At 37.5% G+C, this 23,609-nt stretch overlaps 1 long non-coding RNA gene across 1 annotated transcript; it reads left to right on the top strand.

The window, feature by feature from the left end:
* Positions 1-3,315: 3,315 nt before the first annotated feature.
* LOC131916316 (uncharacterized) lies at positions 3,316-11,763 on the top strand. Its single transcript, XR_009380535.1, has 3 exons — positions 3,316-3,534; positions 6,168-6,289; positions 10,542-11,763. It is a non-coding gene; the product is annotated as an uncharacterized LOC131916316 (long non-coding RNA).
* Positions 11,764-23,609: the final 11,846 nt, after the last annotated feature.

Raw genomic sequence — 23,609 nt, 5'->3', positions numbered from 1 at the left:
ACTCACAGTGTTGGGTGATAATCATCTCACTCCAAACCATAGGCTATCTAACAAAAACCCCAGTGTCAGACTGTTGTGTAACTTTTTCTTTCAATATTGAAACATTCCATCCTGTGGGGGAGCTCTATAAACCAGAAGGTAAACAACTCAAAATTACTTGAAGTCCCTGAAACTGACCAGATTCTCTAGGCTCCTCTCTGGCAGAGTAAGCAAAGCCAAATTACAAAGATTCTCAGATTAGCCAAGATGCCAAGAAGACTCAGACAAGCCGAGGTGCAAAGAAGACTCTGATACTAGACTAGCTTCCTGGAAGATCCAGAAACCATCAGAGCTGCCTGAAAGAGGTTTAGACCAACAGAGATACCTGTAATGGACATTCTCCAACTGGTTGAGCTTCTTATAGGCTGTGCAGTGTGCTCCAGGTTCCCAGCTCTGTGAACTGTCGCCCATTCTGGGGTGGGTTTTGGTGATGCAGTTGTTTCTGATCTTGTAAGTAACCTTTCACTAACACACCTATAAGCAACCCCAATACAACTAATTGATTCACCAAGTTGGGCTTTGGTGTTATCTGTATTTTGTCTGTCATGGGTTTCCTATCTGGGGTGAGGAGAAGTGTGTGCTGTGTTTCCCCAGGGAAAGTTTTGTCTGTCACACACTGGCATGGAACCTTTCCCCACTTTGAGTTGGTCAATAGAGTCCAATAGATTTCCACAACCACATAAGTTATTGCTATTGCCCTTATTTTCCTCCCAGAAGTTGGAGATCAGTTGTTGAAGACACTACATACTTTGAACACAGGATGTGGAAGAATCCATCTGAAACTGACCTGGAAGCCATCTCCTTGAAGGTGCTATGCCAGCTGCCAAGGGAGTGAAGCAAAGCAATCAATAGTTCTATCCATCTGTTAATCTCACATGCCATAACAATGGCCAGCATAGCAAGATATTGCCAAGGTGTAATAGTAGCACATTTATCTTGGGGGTAACCAATAGTTGTCTAATTGGACTTAACGTCATTAACTTTTTGATTATCCTGACCATTCTAAAGGATCTTTGTTTTTATTAAATCTAAGGAGTCTCACTCATCTTTCTCAGTTGTACTAAGTTCTCAGATATTATTGTTTCAAACATTACATCTTTATTACCTCTTCTATCTGGAAACCCTACTTGATACATGATGGTGATCCTTTTGCCTATTCTTTAATATTTTCTTGCCTTTTAATTTCCCATCGTTAGTGACAAGGGGCTTTCTATCGTACATTTAAAAGCCCTGTTCAATTGTGTCCTTCCATCCATTCATTTAATTCAACTCAAATGATATTCACATGTGTGGGCATGTACACAAGTAGACTCTCATACATGCTGAGTTGTTTCCTCATGTTCTTTATAATTTTGGGTATGAAAATTTGTTTAGACTGGATTTTACTGGGAAATACTGTAAGCATGGCTTAGGAGTACACTTTTCTAAAGTGTTTAATTTTTTTTCTTTCTAGAACTTCATTGCAAATTGGGATCAATTCTCATAGTCTCTCTCCTCTTTAGAAGTCCACACATCATGCATGTATATAAATTTGGCTTGAAATTCAAGTGTGAGGTGGTTTTATAATTCTGAATTTTAAAGGAAGACTTGCTTTCACATTCAAATGCCAGAGACAAAGTCTTTTTGTTATATTTTACTAATCTGTTTTATGTAGGAGTCAGTTCTATTTCCCTAGTTCCCATTGGTTCATGATTTCATCTCCTGCAGTTATAGAATGAAAGAATATGAAGGACAGATCATCAAGGTTGATGGTACCTTCTGGGGCAGCAGCAACTTATTTCCTCTCCTTATTGTAGTTTACAAGATTCTGTTTATATCAAGTCCCTGAGAATTTTGCTTTCTTTCTCAGGTTCTTAGATGTGAGTTTAGAGAATATTCAGCATAATTTTTAGACTTTCTGGGTGGTTAGCATAAGTGTTACAGTTCCAAAGGGACAGATAATCTGGCAGTCAGGATCCAAGGAATACCACAAAGTTATACCGCACAACAAACCTCACACAGATATTTTTTGGGTGGGGGGACACAGGAGGTTGGCTGCCTCTGCTTAGGTGAGAACTGAGTGGGAGGCAGGCTTCTACAGGGTTTCTTGGAGTGTAGTTTTCCAGGATAGAAATTTCCAGGGTAGGAATTGGTGGAATTTCAAATCCAGAGCTCGGGGCCAGTTCAGAAATTAGTGGGATTTCAAGCCCCAGAACTGAGCTCAGGTTTTTTACCCTATAGTTAGTGAGGGAATTTTATGGTTATTTAGTCTCTATTTTTGGCAGAACTAGAAGTCTGAGATATTAAAGATTGATTTTTGGCTGCAGGAACATATTCAGATCTGTCCATCTATAAATGCATCACTATTGTTATCATTTGAAAAGAAAATTTATTAATTTTCAGTCTTTAATGAGAAATAACTCAATCTGGAAGATTTACTTTCCGATGTCAGGTACACAATGTGAGATCTTACTCAAATGCCATTGTTTTGTTAATTTCTGTTGCTTGTTAAAGATAGTTTTATCATTTCTAACTTTGTGTATCTCTCTGTACAAGTGAATGCAGTTGCCCACGGAGTTCAGAAGAGGGTTTGGATCCCTTGGAGTTGGGGTTACAGTGGTTATGAGCAGCCACACATAGATTCTGGGGAACAAATCCAGGTCTGTTTTAAGAGAACTATCTGCTCTTAACTCCTGAGCTACCTCACTAACTCCCATCCCCATATATTTGCTATGACTTTGTGTGTGTGTGTGTGTGTGTGTGTGTGTGTGTGTCTTAAGGAAAATGAGTAAAATAAAAACAAAAAAGCTGTATCGTTTGAGCTTCAAGTCAGAGTTGCTATCCTCTGTCGTTAGTACCAGTGTTCAGGAATCCAGTGCTTCCAATGTAGTGAAAGCTGCCCCCTCTTTCACACTTCATCAATTGACTGGTAGGAATTCTGTTCTTTTACCTTCTCAAAAAGTCCATTGAGTACCTTGTTCCTGTAGCTTTAACAGTTTGTCACCAGAGCACTGGAACTTTAGAAGATGTTGTGTTTTTGTATTTTTATGATTTTCTAAGGATGGGTAGAAATTAAGGTTACAACAAATAACATGTACAGCTGCTAAAACACCAAAAGCAGGTCTGTCAGCAAAGATGGACAAGTGAGTTACACAAGACTCTTTTTTCATATTTCAAACATAGATCAGCTTGATTAAAATGATAGGGTATAATCATCATCTTGTAAATATGAAAAAAATGATAAAAACAAATACTTAAAATTTTATAAGCTGTTGTGCCAGAATTTTTTAAAAAAAGGCTAATTCTAGATGTATTTGAGATTGCATGGTTCATGAGACAATTTCATAGGCTGTGTGCTCTAAACGCTTGTGTATAACCACCTTCACAGGGACTGGTGTCAAACCCTAGAACCCTTGCATTTTTTGGAGCAGTAACTATATTTTTTTCTTCAATACAAGAGATAGGAAAGAAGGTGCTTTGGGAAAAATTCGGTCTATCTGCTCAAGTATGCCTTATGTAAGTGACCTCCACAAGTGCATGGATGTGACCAGAATCAACTGTGAGAAAGAAAATCTAAAATATTGAGTATGAAGCATTTGAGTCCTGAATTTGTTCTTTCTCCTCATGTATAAAGACATTTACCTGGAAACTAATCTAAGATCTGCTCTTAAGCTGAGCCCCATTTGGTCCTAAACAGGTTGTTCATAAAACTGCCCCTTTGCCGTTTGGGGGTTTCTCCTTTGTTTATGACTTAGGATGTCTGTAATTTCATCAGAATTATTTTTTGTGGAATACTAGAAATCAATAGAGTCATGAAATATGCAAGCAACTCAAGGAAACAGCATGAAATGGAAACAAGTTACAGAAATTTTGGTCAAGTATTCAAAAAGTGTGTTGAATACAGATGTTATCTATATCTATCTATCATCTACCTATTTATCTTTCTATCATCTGTACCTATATCTATCTATCTGTCTCTCTGTCTGTCTCTCTCTGTCTCTCTGTCTCTGTCTGTCTGTCTGTCTGTCTGTCTCTCTCTCTCTCTTGAGACAGGTACACAGAGATAGAACAAATAAAAATTCCTGAGATAACAAGGAAAAGTGTGGTAACAAGTACATTTGAAAAGAAATAAACACTGATTTACAAAAATGATAAATAAACACCAATTTACAAAATGATAAATAAATGACAAAGAGACACTACCATGGACTAACTAGAGTAGATTAAACACGGCTGAAGAGAGAAGTAATAGAGTTATAGAAGAGGATTGATAAATTAGTCAATGAGACAGATTAGAGGTATGACAAAAGAAAAGAAAATAAGAAAGAGACTGTGATAAAACAACATAAAACCCCAACATAGTTTTAATAGCATTTCAAGAGTTGAATCCTACTTCAACTTTTCAGAAATAAACAGAGTCAGAATTAATTATAATTAAAATTTCAGCCAAGTAATGTAAGTTTGTACTCTTTGGCACCATGTGATAACCTCTCTTGGGTGTTAAGTGAGTCTCAGAGGGCTGTGGTTCTCTAGCAGAAAGGAACATTTTGGTGACAGTCTCAGAGGACAACAACAAATGCAATGTTGACACTTCACATCCATATGACTGTATAATTCACAAAGAAACTGACTTAGTTTTCACAAGAATCTGTCAAACTGTTCTTTTTTTAATAAACTTTTTGTTTTCCTCATTTAAAACAGACCAATGCAAAAATTTCTGAAAGGAAACCAAATATAACAACAAATTTTATTTTATCTAATGCTACTTATGTCTTATTATAATATTTGATGGTCTTAACCCTCATTTTTCAGTTGAAGATTTTGAAGACAGTAAAGGTACTTTAATTCCCAAAGTTACGCCCTCTTAGTAATTGAACCTGCTTTGAATAAAGACATTCTGAGTCTAAATTCTGAAGTGTTTATTCTACAACACTATTCCCAGTACTTCATACTACTTTATTGCAGTCTTGCTTCCAAATAATGATACTTCTGGGAAGAAACAAGGTATTTAAAAATAAATTTCTGGAAACCATCCATTAAAGTAGTAGCCCTCATCCCCAAGTGGATCCTGATGGAGAGATGGTAAGTAAAGAGATCAGTAAATCTAAATAATTCCACATTCTTGTGCTGGGGATGCTGTGAATATGTTGCTCTGATTGATTGATAAATAAAACACTGATCAGCCATTAGCCAGGCAGGAAGTATAGTGTAGGCGGGATAAGGAGAAGAGAATTCTGGGAGGTAGAAGGTTGAGTCAGGAGACACTGTCAGCCTCTGCCACTATGAGAAGCAAAATTTAAGGTACCAGTAAGCTACAAACTATGTGGCAACTTATAGGTTAATAGAAATGGGTTAATTTAAAATATAAGAACTAGATAGCATGAAGCCTGAGCCATTAGGCCAAACAGTTTATATAATATAAGCATCTGTGTGTTTATTTGGGTCTGAGTGGCTGTGGGTCTGAGCGGGACTGGAGAAAACTCCAACTACAAATGGCGCCCAACGTGGCAGGTTCCTGGCCTGAGTGCTTGACCTGCAGTATGGTGGAATGAGGCATCTCCAAGCCACACATTACACTGCTGCTGCTGCTGTGTGGTGGATTTAGCTTTTACTAATACAGGGGGAAAAAGGAGGTTTCTGGGCTACACACTGTTGGATGGAAGCATAGAGCCACTGCTTCCCAGGGTCTGTAGGAACATGGATCCCAGACCTGGTGATAAATGATGTACCACCACCATGTTGGGAAGCTGAGGTGGGTGGAGCATGCTGCAGTTTAAAGTAATAGATTCACAATAAGACAGATTCAGATGAAACAAGACTTTAAATAGTTTACAATATATGTAAAAATGTACGTAGGCTTGGAAGAGAAAAAAGGAATATATGCGGTTATATAAAAAAGAGATAGTTTTAAAAAATAAAATATTTAAAGAGAAAGTAAAAATAATATAAAAAATAAGCCTCATAAAGATGGATATTACACAGAGAATCTGGATTGTGTTGTCTTTTGATATTTTTAACTGCAGAGAGACATTTGATTGTAAAGACTGCTCAGTTAAACCAATATGTATATTTTAAAGATATCTTGATTTCAAAATTTTGATCTAAGGATATGTTGCTTTAGAAAGGAGGCTGTGCTTTTGTTTCCACAGAAAGCAAGAGGCTATGGATTTGTTCCAGATTAAGATACATCAGGTTTGACCAGCCAAGACCCCCTGAAAGGTCTCCGATGACACCATGGCCCAGATGATCCAACATCCAGAACAGTTTCAAGGTAACTGCCTCAGACAATACAGCCTCATGGACTATCCCATAAGCCTAAAGTTTTCTTTATGTCCCCATAAGATACAGTATGAGAAGCTATGCCCAAATTCCCAAATATATGAAGCTGGCTTTGGAGATGGAATTGGCTTACTCCTTCTCTAAACCCAAGCATATTGCTAAAACAAAAGGTTGAGAGATTCTTCTGTCTCACATCAAAAAATCCCTCTGGTGTGGGACAGAGAAAAACCAATATTTTTATTCAAAGCAGGTTGATTATAAATGTGCTCTCTTTCTAAAGAATAAAAAGGTATATGATATAGATGTGATTTGATGAAAGGGTAGATTATTGAACTTACTTTTAAAGAACAACTTGCTTAAAATGTTTTACATTGGTATAGATTTTAGTTTATTGATACAAATTTAGAGTTGATTTTGTTCTACTAATATATATATATATATATATATATATATATATATATATATATATAATTTCTACTCTTGTTTAAGGTATTATGTTTATGTAACTCATTTAAATTGTAATGGATAATTAAGAAATACAGATTAATAATTAGTCATCTATGATAGTCAAACTTATAGTCATTTTAAGTTTTCTAGGTATACATAGATATAATTCAATTAGGTAGGTAATCTTCAAACACTTCAAAGACCTACAGAATATGGCATTTAAAATGTTTTAAAAATTTAGACTTTCTGGACAGTGAGACATATCTGGTCCTGGCATCACCAATTTACTTCAGACAGGAGGATGGGCTTCGAAGACACTCTGTATGAAGTTTATCTTCTTCTTGGCAAAAATGGTCATTTGGGCAAGAAACTGTTCTTACCTGGACTGCTTGAAAAAATGCATTGACTGGACATGCAGGACCCATAGAAAGGTGACCACTGAACTTTCCTTGGCAAAATGGTTCTTCAGGTTTCTGCTTCGCAGAGGAAACTGCCAGACATTCTACAGGACATAGAAGTGACTAAGAGACTTTAGGCCTGTGGGCTGAAGATAGATGCTCCAACTTTACAGAAGAACTTTGGATGACTGTCCAGTCTGCCAGCTGTCTCTGTCTACTCTTGCAAGACTCCCGAAAGTTGCTTGCATCCTTCTCCTGTTTCTCAGGTAGTATTATATCCTTCTGAGGTCTTTGATGTAGTTGAAGACTAGATAATTATAATTTCCTTAGTTGCCGGGCGGTGGTGGCGCACACCTTTAATCCCAGCACTCGGGAGGCAGAGCCAGGCAGATCTCTGTGAGTTCGAGGCCAGCCTGGGCTACCAAGTGAGTTCCAGGAAAGGCGCAAAGCTACACAGAGAAACCCTGTCTTGAAAAACCAAAAAAAAAAAAAAAACAAAAAAAAATAATTTCCTTAGTCATGATAAAAGATAAGCTAGATATGAAACCTTAGACTCACAAATACAGGATAGATAGAATATCTTCTTTAATTTTCCAAATACAAATAGACTAGATATTATAGACTAGATATTGTAACTGTAATTCTTGCTTGATAATTGTTCTGTTATATGTAATTTTACTATGTCAAAGTTAAAAACTTCCCTTTTGAAAAAAGAAAAGGGGAAGTGCTGGGGATGCTGTGAATGTGTTGCTCCAATTGATTGATAAATAAAACACTGATTGGCCAGTAGCCAGGCAAGAAGTTTAGTGTAGGCAGGATAAGGAGAGAGGAGAATTCTGGGAGGTAGAAGGCTGAGTCAGGGGACGCTGCCAGCTGCCACCGCTATGAGCAGCAAGATGTAAGGTTCCAGTAAGCTACAAGCCACACGGCAACTTATAGATTAATAGAAATGGGTTAATTTAAGATATAAGAACTAGATAGCAAGAAGCCTGAGCTATTAGGCCAAGCAGTTTAAATAATATAAGCATCTGTGTGTTTATTTGGGTCTGAGTGGTTGTGGGTCTGAGTGAGACTAGAGAAAACTCCAACTACATTCTGGTTCGATGGGTGCTTCCTACTCAGCTAAGCCCCCGTCAGTCATCATATCTTTATTATTCCATATGATACAAACTCTCAAAATGAATACTTCACTAGGGTGACCCTGCACCATTAGGTTACACCAACACTACTACTAGAAATAAAGTATTCCTTAACGAAGAAGTCCTCATGTATATGGCTAGACATGGGAAGGGTATAGCTTGTAATGGATATATCTACTCCTGCTGTAGGAAGAGAACAACAGGTAGAGAGTAGATGGTAGATGATGCATACACATTCCATGTCTGCCACGCAGTAGTTCTGGGTCCTTAACTCTGTAGTCACAGAAATTTTTATCTCTTTCACAATAGAAGCACTAATATCATTGCCTGCATGAATTATTGTGTGGACTAGAAGGGTATATTTTGGCTTGAAGTTTGTGGATACTATCTATCACAGTAAGAAAGGCATGATAACAGGCATAAGACAACTGGTCACATTGCATCTACAATCAGGAAGGGTATGATGAATACTCATCTAGCTTTCTTCTTTTAATGCAGTCTGGACTCCTAGTTCACAGAATGGTGCTACCCACAATCAGAGTTCATCTTCTCATCTCAATTAACTTACTTTGGGTAATTCTTAACTGGCATTCTCAGAGGATAACCTAATCTAGACTGCTCTTAACATATGTGCCCAATGGCCTGTCTGCCAGGTAATTCTAGATCCTATTAAGTTGGTAATCAACATTAACCACCGTAGTGGTGTGATTTTACTGAGAACCTTGTGTTATTTTCTGTGTCCTCTATATTAGTCTTATTTCACCAGCAAGGATTTAGAACATTGAGTTTATGTCTCAAATATGTTTCTGTTTGGCCTCCAGCAGTTCTGAGTTATTCTAAACTCTGTACTTAATGCAGTCCTAGACATCAATATTTGAGCTCTTGTATAAGTTCATTTTTATATATATGTATATACATATGTCTAACTTCTCAAGTATAGATATTCCATATGAGAGACAGTTTTCTATTATATTCTTTGCTGAATTAAAAGCACTTAGAACTTTGGTTAGTATATATAGATGTTAAATATATCATTAAATAGTTAATAATAAATGAGCTAACAATGAATAAGTGATGTTCACCAAATGATGAGCCCTTTGAGCAGGGAATTAGGTATTATTATTCTTTATATTTTTGCTACCAAGACTTCTTTACCTACTGACACATATTGATTTTGTTGGTTAAATTTTTATAACTTCATAAATTATAATTTTTTTGCCCTCTTGTTCTTCCTTGTTGCTGTCACAATCTTTGGTCAGATGCAAGTCATACTGTGCTCAGATGATTCTTGCAGTTTCTCATCCCTTGTCTTCAGACATTCTTCATCAGTTCACAGTATAAAGTCTGCCTAAAATACTATTTCAGCTTGTCTGCCACCTGAAAACTTTCAGTGCCCATGTATCCCACAAATCTCATTGTGACATCCAAAGCCCTCCACAGTGTATCCACTACTTAACTTTTAGTTCTTTTCCTAATGAAACCATCCTATATGGATTCTGGTCTAGAAAACCTGTCTTCTCTCTTTTAAGTCTAACATTTTTCAAAGTGGTTCCATTGACCAAATAATGATTATATGAAATACCCCTCATCTATGTATAATTGATTTATTAAATACAATAATCTCTGTATATGCATTTTCTGTTTAAAAATCATATGGAGTTTATCTCATAATCCTTTTTGGCTTAATTTAATATTTTTAATAATATGGAATGTGATAAAATTATGCTTTATGTTTATTCTACCCTATTTATTTATAAATATGAACTTTCAAAATCAGTTGAGTTATAGAAAGTCATTTGAGAAATTTAAATAGAAAAATAATATGATGTGGCTAAATAAAATTTTATATATATATATGTGTGTGTGTGTGTGTGTGTGTGTGTGTGTGTGTGTGTGTGTATGCCCCAGCATACAGTGGAAGCCAGATGACAGTTGGAGGGAAGAAGTTCTCTTCTGCTATGTGGGCTTAGGTCATCAGGCTTGGTAGCAGGTGCTTTTACCTGCTGAGCCATCTTGCTGTTCTATATAATTAAAATTTAAAGGCTAACTTTTTCAGTTTCTGTCCTGTTGGCATCTGAGGTCTGGGAAATTCTTTGTTTGGGATGATGCCGGTTCATGTAGGTTGTTGAGCTGCATCCATGGCTCCTATTGCTAGATGGCTTTGCATGATAAAGTCCTCCATTGGAATGATCCAGATGTTATTGTAAAATATCATTTTTGAAGGACAAAACCCTCACATTGCCTTATCATTGCTTTAAAGGATCAAGCTGGTTTTGTGATGAAGAGAACATAAGATAATAAAGAAGAGAAGTGGTTACAGAAACTCCATATGTCTTACTGGCTATGAGGCATAGGGACAGAGAAGAAACACTCACTAGGTTAACAGAGCTCTGAGAAGATACACATAATGCATTGATGGCCAACTTTTCTCTGAAAGATGAAGAAGAATACAACAGGTCCAGTGATGTAATTAGGTTTGTGCTACTGGGTTAGATCTGCTTGTACACAGACGTAATCCTATTTTTTGAAAAGAGAGAATAGAAAAAAATTGCCACAAGTGCTTCTTTTCCCATTTTAGGAATTAACATTTATTCATCTCTGGGATTATACTGGAGTTTGAGAAGTGGGTTTAAAAGTTTAATTGAGAATAAAGTAGCAATGATACAGATCCAAATATGTTTAAAAAGCACCGCCACGATTACAATATTCAGAATCCAAGAAGGTTTATTCCTAATTGTTTTTGAGAGATAAGGTGCTCCTATCTCCCTGACATCAGCGAATAAGAAACTTTGGTGAACACATGATAGTAATGCCAGTCTTCGCTCCTTGCAGTCTAAGGTAAATCTCTCTTTAATCCTAGCCTGCAGCCTGACTCTAAAACCAATCCTGGCTCCAGGCAGGGGCACAAGAACGTGCTCCACGTCATTTAATTTTTGGCTTAGTTTTGAGTATGCATTGCTTTCAGTATTAATCCAACTGCAGAATCAGTTTCCCTAGGATCTGGTTCCTAATTTGTTTTTCTCATCCCCTCTTAATGCCTGGACTTAATATGTCCTCAACCAGTTCTCCCCATCTTACTGAGACTGTTCCAGGGATTTTTTTTAAAGGACACTGGTTTCTGCACTAAACTATATTTTTAAAATGAATTTTTCCTTCTTTAGCAATTATAAACATATCTTTTAATTATTCACTGGAAATCAAATGGAGACCTATGTATGTATATATGACATAAAAACATAAGCATTTTTTTCTGGTTGCTTAATTTGCAGTCTGAAGGGAGAACTTCTATCTCCAGCCCTGATCATAAGTCATAATGGCAGCAGCAACAGACACAATGTTGTGAAGGATATACTTGGCTTTTCTTTTCATCCATTTCTTCTAGGATTGAGGTATCCAGTAAAAAGCAAAAAGATGTACCTTTAACTATCAGTCACAACTCAGAGTATCAGGTTTTAAAGAAGACTGGTCATGCCGGCAGTACAGTGAAGAAGTAGAAATAGATACAGTGTTGGGAAGGAGGGAGGGGCAAGAAAACCAATGAAAGGACTCTCTTGTATTAACTGGATATTTGATGGTAAAATAAGAAGGCATTTTATTCCACCTCTGGTCTCTTGGAGTTCATGATTACCTAATGGTGATTTTTTCCATGATAATGGACCACATGTCCCTCAAATTATATAATGGAGAGTCACAGCAAACACTAATAGTGCTACCACAAACCCTACCACATTTCTTCCCTTGTTGCTTCCATTAGAACTTCTAGTGTTACTTTATTTACAAGAGGTGAGAATGGACAGTCTACTCTTGAGTCTGATCTGCTTTAAATATGACCTAAATGACCTTCTATCATTTATGTTGAGGTACAATCCATTTGTATGTAGTGTGTTGAGAATTTTTATCTTGAAAGGATATTACATTTTACGCAGTTATTTTTTTTTGGGGGGGTGGCATCTATTGAGACAATCATGTAATTTTAATCTTTTATTTTGTCAATTTGGTGCATCATGATTATTGATTTTGATGTGGTAAACTATCCCTTACATCTCTGGAATAAATTCCACTTAGCATAGCTTATGGCTCTTATGATGCCCTATTTAATTCAGTTTGCTAGTACAGTGAATACAGTGATATGCAGGCATGTCTTAGTTAATGAAATACTGCATATACAATGATATATACCAATACAGTCCAAGTATATAGTAGACCATATCACATAGTTTGCATTAGTGCATCTATGATATTCACCAATGATGAAGTTGTTTAATAGTCCTTAGACTGTCTCTCCATTGTTAAAGTGCTAAACATCTTCATTTTGTTATTTTTTTAATTTTAAAAATTTTAATATCATAGTTTTAAAATTGTTTCCTTAATTTTTGAAACTAAAATGTAATTATATTATTTGCCTTTTTCTCTTTCCTTCCTTCAGTCCTTTTTTCAAATTCATGACCTCTGGCTTCTATTTCTTCGTTTTTTACTCTCTCTCTCTCTCTCTCTCTCTCTCTCTCTCTCTCACACACACACACACACACACACACACACACACACACAAACACACACACTTAAATTCATAAACACAATATTATGCTCAGTTCCTTATAAGATATATATTATATCTTCATGGCTGACCACATTAGGTATTGTATAACCAATGGAGAGTTCTTCCCTGGAAAAGACTATATTCTCCAAATTTGAGAATTCCTTCCTTGCATATGGCTCTTTGGCTGTTCGTCTAGGTTTGGAGTCCCGTGAGATTTTCCCCTTCCATGCTAACATGTGTGTTAAGCTCTTGTTTGGGTCTTGTTTAGTCAGAGACTTTGTGTTCTAATGAGGTCATGAATCTTGAAGGAAAATTTACACCTGCCAATTTACTAAAATAGCTTAATTCCTAACTGCATTATACATATTTATTCTTATAAATACCTGCAGGTAAGTGCAGCTCTCACTCCTCAACAAAGAAATTTACAACAAAGACCATTACAGAGAAACACTGAAAAACAGAGAGAACAAGAGATCCTGTGGTACACAGCCTGCAGCACAACTCTTGTACCTAAGGCTTAGGGAACATTGTGGAAGAGGTGGCAGAAAGACCCTAAGAGCCAGGACAACAGTGCGTCTGCTGTGAGAATGCTAAGATATTACAATGAAATTGAGGGGAAAAGGCATCTTCTTTTGCAGATGACCCTATATGTTCAACACCCTTAAGGTTTTAATAAAACAAAAAGCCTCTTGAACCAATAATTGTACTCAGGAAATTTCAGCACACAAAGTCAAAGACAGAAATCAGTGGCATTTCAAAACATTAATTATACTCAAAAAGGATATTAAGAAAGTAAACCATATAAATATAAGACATATAAAATAACACTTTGCTGTGGGATGTTCTGTATGGCAAATATGTTGCTCTGATTGGTCAATAAATAAAACACTGATTGGCCAGTGGCTAGGCAGGAAGTATAGGCGGGACAAAGAGGAGAATAAAGCTGGGAAGTGGAAGGCTGAGTCAGAGACACTGCCAGCCGCCACAATGACAAACAGCATGTGAAGATGCCGGTAAGCCACGAGCCATGTGGCAAGGTATAGATTTATAGAAATGGATTAATTTAAGCTGTAAGAAAAGTTAGCAAGAAGCTTGCCACAGCCATACAGTTTGTAAGCAATATACGCCTCTGTGTTTACTTGGTCGGGTCTGAGCGACTGTGGGACTGGTGGGTGAGAGAGATTTGTCCTGACTGTGGGCCAGGCAGGAAAACTCTAGCTATAACACTTAATAAGTGTGAAAAACTTGTATTCAGAAAAAATAAGAAACAGTGAAAATATTAAAGGAGACATAAATAAGTGGAAAGATATCCCATGAAATAGAAAATTTAATATTGTCAAAATTTTCATACCACTCAAAGTGATATGCAAAGTCAATGCCATCTCTATCCAAATCAGCATGGCATTTTTTCACAGGAACAGAAGATCTATAAAATTAATTGAGTGCCACTAAAGACCTAGAGTAGACGAAGTGATCTTGAGAAAGAAAAACAAAATTGAGTAATCATACTATTTTCAAAATACATGCTTAAGCTACAGTTACTGGAACAGTATGAGTTTGACATAATGTTAGACACATAGACTTATGAAATATAATGATCCAAATGTAAACCTCAACAAGAAAGCCAAGAATGCATAATGGGGAAAAGAAAGTGTCTTCAACACATATTGTTGGGTAAACTCCATATCTACATTAAAAAATAAAATTGGGTCTCTATCTGACACTTAACAAAGAAATAAAAAGGAAGTGAGAGACATAAATGTAAGACTCCCAACTATAATTACAATACCTGAGGAAGACATGATGCCATTGAGCTCCATTTCCAGCCAGAGAAGTTTCTTGATATTGTCCTTCCAATGCCACCTTGAAAAGAGATCAAAAGTACAGGCAACAAAAGCAAAAAGAGACACGTGGATTTACAATAAATTTGAAACAATTCTGAACAGCAAATCAACAGAATAAGAAAATATGTATAAGGAAATATTTGCAAACCATATACCTGATAAAGGATTCATTAAAAAATATAAAGATCTTTGACAATTCCATAGGCAATGTAGCTCAGTAGATAGAACACAAGTCTGAAGCCCTGGGCTCAATTCCTATCATGATTTACGGTTTAAAAAATAAACAGACATATTAGTACCTGTTTATATTCCAGAACTAAAGAGGTAGATATAGGGGGGATCAGATGTTAATGGCAATTTTATATACATAATGAATTTTGGGCCAGTCTGGGCTAAATGTTTCCCGTCTCAAAAAACCAAAACAAAACCAAAAAACAACCAACAATCAACAAAGAACTTGAGCAGATATTTCTCCAAAGTAAATACATAAATAACCAACAATCAGACTGAACGTGTGCTCACTATTGTTGACTAATCATCAATGAACTACAAATTAAAACTCCAAGCACACATCACTGACACTAGGGATAGCTATTATAAAAGAAGTAAAAACAGTCCAGCAAGATGGGTCTATGGATAAGTTGTTTGCCTGATTAGATCTAGGAACACACATGGTAGAAGGTGAGATCTCATTTCCACAAGCTGTTACCTTTCCTCCACACATGCACATACATCCATTCACAAATAAATAACTAAAACAATAAATGTCAAATAACAAAACTGAGAATAAGTATTGGTGATGATGTGAAAAACTGTAGCCCTTGTACAGTCAGGAGAAATAGGTAAAGGTATAGCTGAATTCAAGGCAAGAAATTCTAAGCTTATAACTATTACATGATCTGAAAGATAAAGAAAATTAGGACTAAAGAAATCACTACACTCTCTTCCCTACTGGAGCATTAATTATTCACAGTGACTGATATATGAAAACAATGCGAAGGCACGGGATAGATAAATGGCTAAGAGGATGTGATAGACACACAGTGTAATATGATCTAGCTTTAAATAAAAGAGAAACTGCATGGGTGAAATAAGCCAGAACTGGGACTCACAACATACCTGTCAGTGGCTGGTGTGACACAAATGTGCAATTGTTCTTTCGGTTCAGATTCCCTGTTATACAGACGAATGCATTCTAGAGATCTTCCATGCAACATAGTGCCTGTAGTTAACAAGATAGTATGTACCTTCTATCTCACTCTCCCTCTCCCTCTGTTTCTCTGTCTCTCTGTCTCTCTCTCATTCCCTTCCTCCTCCATCTCCTCCCTCTCCCTCTCCCTCTCCCTCCCTCTCCCTCTGTCTGTCTGTCTCTGTCTCTCTGTCTCTCCTTCTGTGTGTGTGTGTGTGTGTGTGTGTGTGTGTGTGTACACCAGAGGTCAGCCTCAGGTGTTTTCTTACAGCCACTGTCCACCTTATTTTTAAAATAAGGTCTTTACTTGGCCTGGAGCTTGATAACTAGGCTAATGTGGCTGGTCAGCAAGTCCCTGGGGCCCTAAAGTCTCATTCTCCTGTGCACAGGAATTACAAGTCTGTCCCACCACAGCCAGCTATTTTGCATAGGCCCTAGGGATTTAGCTGAGGTCTTGATGTTTGCATGGCGAGCATTTTACCAACTGAAATATCTCCACAGTCCCTGTCAATTAAGCTTTAATAAAGCAGTTAAAAATGTTTAAGGTATGGTAGAACGGTAAGCTAAATTGTAGTTGTAATGTCAGCAATTCATCAGTCTGGTGAGATTAAAAACATAATTACAGTGAAATACATAAAACAACTGACATTTATTGAAGGCTTCTAGAGGCCAGCACCTTGTGAAGGGCTTGCTAAGCCAGCCTTTCTCTATGCCCTTATACTCACTAATGCTTTGCAAGCTTCTTTCTCAATGAATTGGAAAAACCAGGGCCAGCTGTGAGTACAGAAATACCTTGCAGGCACCGTTGCCAGGGGAGTTCATGAGCAGGGACCAAAATAGGGCATACTATTTTTTTCCTGGGAGTCTGACTACCCAGAGGAGCTGCCTTCTCTGCATTGAAGCCGCTTTGTTCATTTCTTAGTGACAAGAGCCTGGTGGCTGTCAGGACAAGATCCTTGAAAGCCCAGAGCTAAATTAGAAGGCAGCCTCCCCTTTCTAGGCTCTAATGGAATCATTGCATTCGGAAAGTTGTTCTTAAACAAGCTCCTAGGGACGGCCATTGGGCTGTGACACTTTGTGGTATACCAGAATGTGATTAGAAGGAGGGCTAATGATACCCTGAAAACCTGGGCAGCAGATGTTGTCAGTTGCCCTTGGGGAGGCTTCCTCTTCTACATATGGAACTGCATACAATCCTTTCCTCATCTGTCTCTCCCTGAAAGTGCTCCTGCCCTCCATCTCTTACCACTAATCACCCCCTTGAAGTGTCATGACTTTCTAACTGTTGGGTGAGTTACTCGTGAAGGGAAATAAATCCTCAGAGGGAAGAGAATTTGTCAGTGCAATATTAAAACAAAGTGTGGGCAAGAAACACTCCAGCAAAAGCCAAGCTCACTAACCTTTTAGAGATAACTATATTTAATTTGAGCTGAATCAGGAAGACCATTTGGAAGTATTATAAAGTTGATGTGCAGGCTCCATATTACCCCAAAGGCTGCTTGCAATCTAAGCCCCCATCACCCCAGACCAACCTCTTTTCCAGCTGTAAATTGAATGCTGGACTGCATTTCATCTACTGATGGAACTCCAGTCACTCCTGCGAGGAGGTACCTACTACCTGCTGGTCCCAATTGAGATTGGTTTCCTGAAGGTTCCTTCCATTCTCCATTTTACCATTCCTATATCCCAAGGAATCTGTTAAACAGGTCTCAGAGAAGTACATGTGTATTTGTGTGTGTGTGTGTGTGTGTGTGTGTGTGTGTGTGTGTGTGTGTGTGTGTGTGTTGGGAGGTACACAGACACATGTGTATTAGTGTGAAGGCCAGAGAACAACCTTGAGTATTGTTTTTCAGGAGTTCCTCACTTTAGTTTTTGAGAAAGAGTCTCTGCTTAGGACCTGGAGATCACCAATTAGGCTAGACTGGCTGGACAATGAGTTGTGGAGATGAAGCTGTTGCTGCCTCTTCAGCTTTGGGATTACAGGCATGTGCAATCATGCCTCAATTTTTACACAGGTGCTGGCGACTGAACTCAGCTCCTCAGGTTTGTGTGGCAAGCACTTGACTGAGTCATCTCCCCAGCCCCAGAGATGGGAATTTTTAATATGGCACCCCAACTTAGTCTTCTTGTGTCTATTTCTTACCTACCTTGCCTAGAGGTAACATAAACTCTTCACATGGTTGTCAGAGTGATCTTTCAAAAATTAGGCTCATCTTTTTTTTTTTTTTTCCTTGAAACTTCTGTGGCCCATAGAATCAGTTTCACTCACAGTGAAATCCATGGTCATTATTTCTGCCTACCCATTGCCATGCTCCTTCATAGCTTCTTTGCCTCCTATTATCTTAGTATTATGGCTAGGGAGCTCCAAATACCTATGATATCCTTAGATTTTAAAATAGATAGGAAAGGAGGTATAATCCTTGTTTACAGAGGAGGAAACAAGCCAGAAGGGGCCAGGCAGTTGGCCCAAATTTACACAGCAAATGACAGCATCTGGACTTGATTCTACATTTTTTTCTATCAGACTATTACATTATTTCTGTGACTATTATAATTTCAAAGATGATTACGCATACCTAATTTGTGATGAAACATGTAATGGTTAATAAATAAGAATTCTTTCTAGTAGAACTTAGCTCAGAAGTTGTTCCCTGTAGCTGACAACTAGGGTACTGTATCCACCATTTTCTCAAATTTTCTTCCCCTATCATAACCATCAAAATCTCCAGTACCCACAGTCTAGGAGAGTCCCAGACATATCCTGTAGGTCACATAGAATCAATGGAGACATGTTTCCAGCATTTGAAGACACTTGCAATATTAAATGAAAACACAAATAGCAATCAGGAATTCAATTTGTGAGAAGAGGCTTGCTGTAGACATGGTTGGAGTCTCACCCTGTTTTCTATGCCTTCTCATTGACAGCCTATTGACTCTCTTCCTAGAGTTCACTTTGTTGATGGGGATACATTTCAGACTATTAGCAAGAGTATCAGAAGAGACTGGGATTTGCTGTGTTCACCAGTAACTCCAAGTTATTGGTGGATAAATAGCTATTCTCTGTGTTTCTCCAGTGGGGGAAATCAACCCAGTAATTTGCTTGGCACCATCTCTAGAAGTCCCCCAGGGAAGAGGAAGCACAGTTGTCTATATTGAAATAAGTTGGGATGCTTCATATTGACCTTCCTCTGTTCAGTCATAACTTCTTTTTTTCCCTGCTGTGGCTTCCTGGGACACCACCTAAGCCAACACTGCAGTAAATTCCTTTAATCTCCAGTTTACTTCCAGGGGAAGCTTGGTTACTAGCTTTGGTGGGGTGAACAGATGGACAGTCAAAATATCAGCTTGAAATAAGATGGTAACTGATCCACTGAAACTGGTTTCCCACCCAAGGAGGCTGAGTATCTCTGGGGATCAATGACCGAAGAAGAATGTTGGGGCAGGGCTATACATACTGTGTAATTAGATGCACACTAATTCAGTTTTGTTGTTTCTGTGTGCATTCATTGTCGAATTCTGCAGTTGTACTCATTGCCTTGTAAGAAATTCTCAGAGAAAGGCATGCGGCTTCTTATTTAGGGCTTACTCTTTCTCTACTTTTTTCTCTGAATCTGTCCTATCTCACAGTGTCAGGCATCCTGGTATGTCACCTCCATCCTCTTTTTGTTCTTGGAGTTTCTTCTTTATACTCTTTACCAATAGCTTCAGCCTTAATCGTGTTACAAAAAATGACCCCTGAGGTGTTCTCTGTTTCTCCTAGAGCTTCTTAGACTTAACAGCCTCCTCTTACTGCCGTCTACCACTTCCTCTCCCACTGTCTTCTCAGCCTACTGCAATCTGGTTTCTACTTTCACCACTTGAATGAAACTTTCACTTCTATTACTTTTCGGTTTGGAAATTGCCATGTCAAAATTGTATGTTTGTGGGGTACCATATGATGTTTCCTACATGTATATGTTCTGCAATCTTTAACTCATACTAAACCTTTCTATGTCATTGAATATTTCAAATTTCTTTGTGGTGAAAACATTCAAAGGCTTTCCTTCTAGTTCTTTAAAAGTAATATATAGATATATCATTGTCATTTGATGTATTTATTGCTTGTATATATTGTACATAGTTATTGTACTTATTGTATATAGTTTTTCTTATGTTAGTTATAACTTTTTTATTTAGGAAAAAAAGGAGGAAATGAGGTGATATTTCATCTATGTCCCCCAATAAAGTTTATCTGAGGTTCAGAGGAAAAAGCCAGCCACTATAGTAAACATAGAAGTCAGGCAGTGGTAGCATACATCCTCAATCCTTTCACTCGGGAGGCACAGATCCATCTGGATCTCTGTGAGTTCAAGGCCACATTGGGAACAGAGACAGGCGTGGTGGCACACACCTTAAATTCCAACACTAGTTAACCATAAATGTCTAGAGGTCTGTATAGAGAGACAGGAAGTGACAGAGCTGGGCTGGAAGAGGAAGTGATGTAATTGGGCGAAGAGGAAATGAGATAGCAGAAGAGAAAGGCATATAGGCCTGGTATGCAGGAAGTTGGTCTCTTTGGCGAAGGATCTCCAAGTGGGTAAGAACATGGCTGGCTTCTTTCTGCTTTTCTGATCTCTCAGCTTTTTACCCTAATATCTGGCTTTGGGTTTTTTTGTTTAATAAGACCTTTTAAGATTCGTGTTACACTAGTCTTCAGTACAATAGAACTCCAGACATTACTTCTCTCTAACTGCGACTTTGTGCCTAGTGATCAAGCTTCATCTATTCCTCTAGGTGGCAGCTAGTTTTAGTTGTCAACCTAACACATTTTATGATAAAATTGGAAGTAAGTCTTAATGAGTTTCTATTGTCTAGAGTAAGTTGAGTTGTGGATATGACTTGAGTGCCTTATTTGAGGTGAGAAGATACATCCATAGTGGGTGGTGCCAGTCCCTAGGCAGAGGATTCTGGATTGTGTAAATGTGTGAAAGAGAGGTGAGCACAGTTATGCATGCATTAATTCATTTCTCTCTGTTTTTGACTGTGTCTGCAATAGGACTAGCTGCTATAAGTTCCTGATGCCTTGACTTTCCAAAAATAGTGGGTTGTAACCTGTAAGTGTGAGCCAAATATACTCTCTCCCTTAACTTGCTTTTATCAGAGTATTTTATCACAACAACCAGGAAACAAAAGAAGGTATTCTTTCTCCCCATTTCTCCCCAACTCTGAGAACTACTATTCTACTTTCAACTTCCGTGAAACAATTTTTTTTCAAAGCTACATAGATGTAAATTCATGAAGGATCAGTTGGGTGTTAGTTTTTTGAACCTAGGATGTAGAGCTTCATGCATACTAGGTAAATGCAATAGCATTGATCTCTACTATGTGTGGCAAGTTTCTATTCATGTTATGGTCAAATAGTTTTCCACTATGAATATCTATGACAATTACTATTCGTTCATTGGATGATGGACACAAGTCATTCTCATTTCTTAGATGCTGAGAATAGTTCTGCAATAAACACGGTGACAGGGGTCAGATGTTTCTTCTATATACTGATTTCATTTCCTTTGGATAAATACCCAGTAGTCTGGTAGCTAGACCATATGGTAGTTCTATTTTCACTCTTTTTGAGGGACTTCCAAACTGTTTTCCATAATGGTGGTACTAAATTTACCCTCACACCAACACTGTAAAATTTTTTCACATCTTTGCCAGTACTTGTTTTCTTTAATCTTTTTTTATGGTACCCCCTTCTTATTGGAGTAATATGGAATCTCACTGAGGTTTTCATTTGTGTTTTACTAATGAGTAATCCTTCTGGGTATGTTTTCATATATTCAGTGTCCATTGGTCCATTGAGAAACATCTATTTAGACCTATTGCTAACTTTTAAACCATCTTTTTCTAATGAGTTGAGTTTCTTATATATTCTGGATATAATCCCTTGTTAGATGTACAATTGAAAATATTTCCCACTATTTCACAGGTTGGTTCATCACTTTCACTTTATTGATTATCTCTTTCCTGTGCAGAAGGCTTTTCCTTTGCAATGTTTCCATTTTCCACATTTGCTTTTTTCCTCCATGCTGCTTGACTCATATCCAGAAATGTCTTGCCCACTCTAATGGTCTAAAGTACTCTAGGTTTAAAAAAAAATGCTTTTGTTGCTTTAGGGTTTTTTTTTTGACTATCGAAATATGTGGTGAAAAATAAAGATATACTCACATCATTCTGCATGTCGGTGGCCACATTTTCTGGCATTGTTTGTTGAAGAGATGGCTATGTCTTCATTGTGTATTCTTAGTGCCTTTGAAAAGTCCAGCCAGTTGTAGATGGGTGTGTTTACTAATAGGCCTTATATTCTATACCAGTTTTATGCTATCACCATGCTGTTCACATTATTACAGTTTTGGAGTTCTTTTTTCTCAAGACTCCTTTGGTTATTCAGCTGTGGTTCCTTCTGAATTTTAAGGTTTGGTTTTGCCAGTTCTACGATTAATCTGTATTCTGTAGTCTGAAAGAGCTCCATTTTTCTTTTCCACAACCTATTTGCTTGTGGCAATATCCAACTGCAAACGTTCAGACCTTATTGTGTCCACTATTACTGACAATACAAACATAGTCAGCAATGCTGCATGCAATGAAAATGCTCAATGATGCTATCTATTTTTACTAAAATTATGATCACTCATTCTCTAACTTCTTAAGACACATCTCAAAGCTCTCTGGGAGCATTCTGCATTTGCTTTTATTTTCTTTGTTTTTTGCTTTTCTGGTTTTTCTTACCTCATTTTTTTCTTTGCACCACATGCTTTTGCTGAAATATTTTCATTTCTTAAAACTCTATTCTCCTCTGTTCCTTCTTTAACACAAGCTCCCAATGAGGTTTTATTTATTTCCATAATGGATTTTTCTCTAATTCATAATTATTTATGGAATTTCAGCTTTTATTTCATCTTGTGAGAACATCTTTGGATATTTTCAGGAGCTACCACACTATGTATACAATGTAAAATGGATTCCATTTCATGCTTTGCTCCCTCTCTACTTCCTTCCTAGAATTTTCTATCATGAATGACACAACCTCCTTAGATGCTCAAACCAGAAGCCTGCATATAATCTTATTTTCTTCCTTTTCCGACATCAGCCACCCCTCCGATTGTGTCTGATTTTCCACTGTAGCCCATAGATGGCATTATCTGAATATCTCCCCAATCTGCTTCCTCCTACAGACATTCCTTGAGTTTGTGGTCTCATGACATGTTGCTTGGATGATTGCCCTAGCATCCTACTCAAACCCTGTCTCCAGTCTTGTCTACTTCCAGTTTAAAGCTTTGTGCCAGAGAAATATTCAAAATATATTTCTATGTATAACTTGACCATGTTTCAATCTTTCTCTTGATATTAATTACCCACATGCACACATGACACTGAGACCAATAAGAATGTTTATGATCTAGACATGACTAGCTTTGAATCCCCACGAATTATTAACTTCCCAATATACCAGAACCTTACAAAACTGTATCATGGCTTTGTGCGTGTTTCCTTTGACTCCATCCTTTGTCTTTTCCCCATATAATAAAATATTATTATTCGAAGCTGACCTGAGTGTACACCCTTTATCCACACCCAATAGCATTTTTGAGATAACTTGGTTTTACATTTGTCTTCCTTTGTAGCCGTGACAACCTTGTTATAAATTAGGTACTTTATACTCTTCAGCCCTGTGCTTATTGCAATGCCTTAGTTCACTCTAGAGTTTAACAATTCAGT

The sequence above is a fragment of the Peromyscus eremicus genome, chromosome 8a (assembly GCF_949786415.1).
Source record: "Peromyscus eremicus chromosome 8a, PerEre_H2_v1, whole genome shotgun sequence".
NCBI lineage: Eukaryota > Metazoa > Chordata > Mammalia > Rodentia > Cricetidae > Peromyscus > Peromyscus eremicus.
This window is presented reverse-complemented; position numbering and strand designations above follow the sequence as displayed.